General features: G+C 36.8%; 1 non-coding gene across 1 annotated transcript; it reads left to right on the top strand.

Annotated features, from left to right (window-relative positions):
• The first annotated feature begins 621 nt into the window (after positions 1 to 621).
• On the top strand, positions 622 to 728 carry LOC130016930 (U6 spliceosomal RNA). The gene has a single exon (XR_008791290.1). It is a non-coding gene; the product is annotated as a U6 spliceosomal RNA (small nuclear RNA).
• Positions 729 to 6,021: the final 5,293 nt, after the last annotated feature.

Raw genomic sequence — 6,021 nt, forward strand, 5'->3', positions numbered from 1 at the left:
GCAAGCTACCCATGATGTATTCAATATGCCAAACACAGTAACAACAAAGTCTCCAATGGAGACGTTACTGGGCCCGCTCGAGCAAATCGATGAACAACGGGAGGACAGTGACAGTGACAGATTTTATAGCATTTATATATAGACATTCCATAGAAGTAGATAATAAGATTTCATGTTAAGCATGAATTAATAAACTCACTCTCATTCTGAGTACTTAAGTATATTTCATTGTTGTTATAGATACAAATGTAACTACTCAATGTAAGCCTTCAAAGTGCTTAATTAGACTGGGTGGGGAAGGAAGAGTTGGACTATAAATGCAATCAGTGGGAGGTTAAATCAGAGAAAATAAGTAACATATTTTACTGAGGTAAGATTTTGTGCTGTTGATGGGCACAATATTGAATCAGATGAGAGTAATAAATGTTATTTAATGGAAGACATTTGTCAGAAGAAAACAAACTAGAGAATATGGAACATTAGTATAAATCTATGTTGCCAAAAAACTGAATAGATCCTTCAAATGAAAGTAAAACTAATAGTTATATGGAATTGAGTATTGACATACTATCTGCAGCTCATGAAATCATGATGGAAGGCAAAATTAAAAAGATAAAAACAGTGCTCGCTTCAGCAGCACATATACTAGAATTGGAACGATACAGAGAAGATTAGCATGGCCCCTGCACAAAGATGACACGCAAATTCGTGAAGCGTTCCATATCTTTGGGCACTGGTGGAGGGATGGGTACTTGATCATTGTATAACTGAAACCCAAGCACAAAAATTTGTGTAAGTCTACAACTGTACATCATGGTGTTTCTCTAATAAATTTTTTTTTAAAAAGATGGAAAACAAAAGAAACAGACTAAGCTAAATTTTATTGTAGAAATCAATGTTAAACTATATTCAAGAGACACTGGTGGAGAGAAACAGGCTCTCTGAAAGTGATTGTGGTGTTGGAATGATGTATACATGAAAAGTATGGCTTACGGTAGCATAAATCCCATTCCCTCAATTAAAATGAATTTAAGGGAAAAACTATGTCTTCATTATTATATTAACAAGAGAAATGTTGTGATTAAACTATAGCTCTAGTAAAATTAACTCGATAATAGCGTTAAAAATAGTATCAAAATAAACTAAACCATATGCAGAAAAATTTTAAGACTTTGATTCACTGGGGCCCCTTGGAGGAGGGCGGGTTGAGTTTCCCTCCCCGCCCCAAGCAGAGCCCCGGCAGCTGAAGACCTCTGGATCCAGCCACAGCCATGCTTAAGACCACTCTCCACACGTTCAGATGAACCTCATGCATGAAGGAACTGGCAGAGGAACCCAGGTGTGTGGGACCCAGGGCTTAGATCTCCAAGCCTGCTCTGATTGAGACTGGGCCTCCTCCACCCAGATCCCCCATCTTCCAGTATGTAGGCATTATACCCACCAACTGCCCCCAGCGTCGTGTAATCCCATCAATGGCCAAGACCCAGAGACTATAAAACCCTGCTCCCGGAAGACATCTTATTATCTAGTTCTTACTCTGGAGAACCTGACAGGCTACCGAAAGTATCCTGCCCTCAAGGCAGAGTCTGGCAAACTCCCCATGGTGTATTCAATATGCCAAAAACCAGACCCTGGTGGAGGGATGGGTCTCCTGACCCTGAAAGAGCCTCAAATGTGGCACTTTCTAAAATCTCAGGGCTAGGACGAAGGAGACGTTACTGGTGCCTGCTCAAGGAAATCAATGAACAACAGGATGATAGTGATACAGTGATGCAGAAAAATGATAAAAGTAAAGTCCTGGTAGTAGAAAGAATAAAAAATGGGAAAAAATTTATAACTATGTCTCAAGATGCAACAGATTATCTAATCTTATGGTAAGTAAAGAAAGAGTCAATGTGTTCTCAAGTTTTCTAATTTAGGTAATAATAAGTTATTGTAATTTTCTTTGACCAGAATAGATCATGGGTGATTTTTTTCCTTGGGAGAAGTATTGCACTAAGAGTTCTGACTTTGCATTTGATGTATAATAAAGTATCTAAGTGAGGATGTTTTATAAATAAACATTCTAACTTGGGCCTTGAATTGAAAGGAATAGTTGATAATATAGAATTGAAAGTACAAATGTGCATATACCATAGTGATTCCATGACACACATAAACTAACTGGATTATATAAAAAGAGAAGAGTTCTGGAAAGTTCCATTGTTAAGGGTGATAAAAAGAGGAAGTAGGCAGGAAGATTTTCAAATAAAGGGCATAATGAAGAGGGTAAAATACAAATTAATAGGAAAATCCAGTACAATAGGATATTTTAATGTGATTTTCTCCATTGTCCATCTTGAGCAGAAGTCCCAAAACCAATTTTTACCATGTTCTAGAACTTATCATCTATGAAGGATTTGCAAGGAGGTTGTCTCCAAACTAGTGCCTTTTACCTATTATTTTGAAGAAGGTTGAGTTTCAGAACAAAGGTTGATAGTGTTTCTCAGAGAGTTTTATGAATCCTGTACTTATCCCATTCCTTATCCATGATGACATGAGTTCATTCATCCATAGAAGAACTTGAGAGAACCATTTAAGAGAATCTAATATGGTTTGGAGATGGAATAACAAAGACCCTTTCTAATTCTCTTCCTTGAAATTTGAAGACTACCTATGGATTCTTGCACAATAGGATGACCAAAGAGTGACATATTGGGTTGAAATGAGGCTTAAACAAGTCTCAGAGTATATGTATACTCTCTAGTGAGTTCCTATATAGACTTATGAAAGGAAACTAGAGGGTCATCGCAATAGGCGTGACCCCACCCACAAAAGTTAAAAGACCCAAAGAGGAGAGGATGTGTGGGAGAAATCGTAGGATTCCAGAGGGTAAATAGCCACCTTAATCCTAAAAAGTACCTCATTAGCTAAAATAAACCACCACTCAAAAACAATTAGGAAACAATAAAAAAAAAACACATTTGTTTGGCTAAATGAATCAACCATACTCACAGCCATACCACCCAAAAGGGGGGCACCATATTGATATCAACAAAAAATAGACAGTAGGGTGATAGTACAGTGGGTTGCGTGTTTGTCTTGTCTATGGTCAACCCAGATTCAATCCCCAGCACCCCATATGGTCCCCTGAGCCCACCAGGAGTAAACCCTGAGTGCAGAGCTGGAGTAAACCCTGTGCATCACCAGGTGTGCCCAAAAAGCATAAACAAAAACCAAAATGGACCACAAAAACAAAAAGAGAAAAACATGAAATGGCTTAGAAATCAAATTCAAATTTTTGGTGAGATATGAAAAATAGTTGTAATAATAAAGCAAGAAAGTATTGTTTATTTTAATTTAATTAGGCCCCAGTGGTGCCTATTCCTAGCCCTCTCTCACAAACTGTATGTGATGCTAGGGATCAAACCAAATACAGCCTCATGCACGGCATGTACTGTACCTCCTGTACTATCTCTCTGACATGAGCACTTTTTTTAAAAAAAGGAGCAATGTAATAACTGTTTAAAACTTAAAAATAATACAAAGACCCAAGGGTTGTGACTCAGAGGTGGAGTACTTGCCATGTATGTGTAAATTCCTGAGTTCAATTCCCAGCGCTGCCCCATAGTTCAATCCCTAGCAATGCTGCAGCAAGTACAGACTACTGGGACTGCAACAGCAACCAAAAACAATGATTCATTAATTAACTGAAAGCCCTAAACAGAGTATAAACAATACAATTTAGAGCGCAAAATTGAAATTTTTTTTTAAATTTAGAGTTTAAATGATGCAAGAGAGACAAAGAGACTTAATTCATAAAAGCAGAATTAATTAAAAGGACATATCCAATGGTACAGGATATTTGTGTTCTTCCACCGTATTCATATATTTTAAATTTAAGCAGGTAGATAGACAGTCTGCAGGGGATGGGGTTGGTGGTGAGTGCCCTAGCACTACGGATTAAAGAAGCTACCCTGGCATTAACCTAAAAGCATGAAAGCCAGATGAAATTCTAACTGGTTCAAGCCGTAACCTGGTTCCCACCTCTGAGAGGAAAATCTCTAACAGAAACAAAATGCTGTGATAAGAGTATGAAACACTATCATGAAATATGCCTAGCTCTTCCCTTTCACAACCCCAACAACAGATTCTTATCTACACAGAAAGTCCCAGTTTGGCAATTTTTTTTGGGGGGGGGGGCGGGCTGGGGTACTTTAAATCAATTTTAGAAAGGAAAATGAGGCACAGTCACTGTACTGGAATTCCTTATGCTGGAATACACTCATACTCAATTTGGGATGTATAACCTCAGGATTCTATCCTTTCAGGAGAAACCATTCTCTCTTAAATCCCTCCTTCTGCCCTATCTCTTCCTCTTTCTCCTTCCTCCTTTCCTCTCATTTTTACTTAACTCTAAGCCTCCTTCCTGAAATTATATTCTGCAAGAGTAGATAACAGACCTTGGACTGAGGTCAGAACTGACTTTTATTCTGCGAAGAGCAGTCCGGCACTCCAGACTGAGGACACAACTCCCTAAGAACTTGGATGCTAATGACTAGCTCCTGAGATCTGGCAGCCCTTTCCCAAGAAGGCAGAACTGGGTCAAAGAGAAATGATAGCAGCACTCACTCTCAAAGTTACTACTTTCCTCTCTCTCCACTTCATTCAAGTTATCATCACTTGGTGAGAGAGTTAAGAGACAGGTGACCAGCAACTAAATTCTTGGGGAGGTGGGGGGAAGTGGGGGTGGAGGGGGGATCATGCAGAGAGTGTGGGCCCTCACCTCACTAATCTCTCAGCAACCTGGCTTGAGACTTTCATAGTTCTTAAACTCATAGTTTAAGAACTATGAAAAATAAAAATAATCTTGTTTATAGCCAACAATTTACGGTATTTCATTATAGTAACCTGAACTGATATGTCTAATATTAATTGAAGAAGACGGAATAGATGGCATCTAAAAATAATAGATGAGACTTCCAGGGATCAAAATCTATCCAGAAGAAGAAAAGAAGACCTCTGGAATTAAAGAGCAGATATTCCAAAACTTTGTATCTGGACTTAAGCTTATAAAATTAAGAAATATGAAATGATATATCACATACCTGTAGGCTTTTAATCATGGTGTTATAGAAGTTAAATATGAATAAATAAATCTAAGTATAAGAATTATGATTTTTATATATAGTTTTAAGTTATAAATAGAATTTACAAAATAAATTATGTAATATTTATAAGTGATTAAGCTACTCCTGAATGGTTGAAACAAAACAAAGGTAAAAAGTTTCAAATGCATTTAAGTTTTCGCACTTTATGAAAAAAAATAGTTTTCATCCAAATGGACAGGAAATAAGAATGAGAGTTTAGGAGAAAGAAATATACAAGATGTGACAAGACTAGTAACCAATCCAAAAGTAGAGTGCTCTTATGATACCTTTCATAAACTTTCTGGTGAATCAACATGATTGTAATTAATTTATATGATAAAATTTAGCATTTGAAGACACCCCCCCCAAAATTAACCATCAAATCATATTAAATAACACATAAAACCTAAAATGACACTAACATAGTAAAAACAGAAATTATACCTGTATAAAGTAGTTCCAAGGAAAAAGCTTGGTGGTACCATTCTTATAGCCTCTAGGATGGCTGATACAAAACAAATTTTGCTTTACATCTTTAATTATAAAAGCATAAATACTCTATGTTTCTTTCCACTAGCAAAAAAAATAGGGTGTAAACTTTCAAAACTTGGGAGATGCTATTTTGCTGTGCAAATTCCTGTGATACAAATCTATGCCACTGAGTATTTTCAATATAGTGAATTGTGCTGTTTGTGGATTATGCAGTTGTGCCATTCTACAAATTGGTATGATGGTAGAGTCTACTTTGATTTTAATCCAAATTTTGCCAGTATTATCTCTCTGTACAGTCTTAGTCAAAATTCTTGGTTTCTTTGAACCTATTTCTTTATCTGTGAAGTGAATTAATAATAGTAACTTATTCTATTGTGAGGATTTAATAAAGTATCTGAGT

Source organism: Sorex fumeus, unplaced genomic scaffold (assembly GCF_029834395.1).
Source record: "Sorex fumeus unplaced genomic scaffold, SorFum_2.1 ptg000007l, whole genome shotgun sequence".
Classification (NCBI taxonomy): domain Eukaryota; kingdom Metazoa; phylum Chordata; class Mammalia; order Eulipotyphla; family Soricidae; genus Sorex; species Sorex fumeus.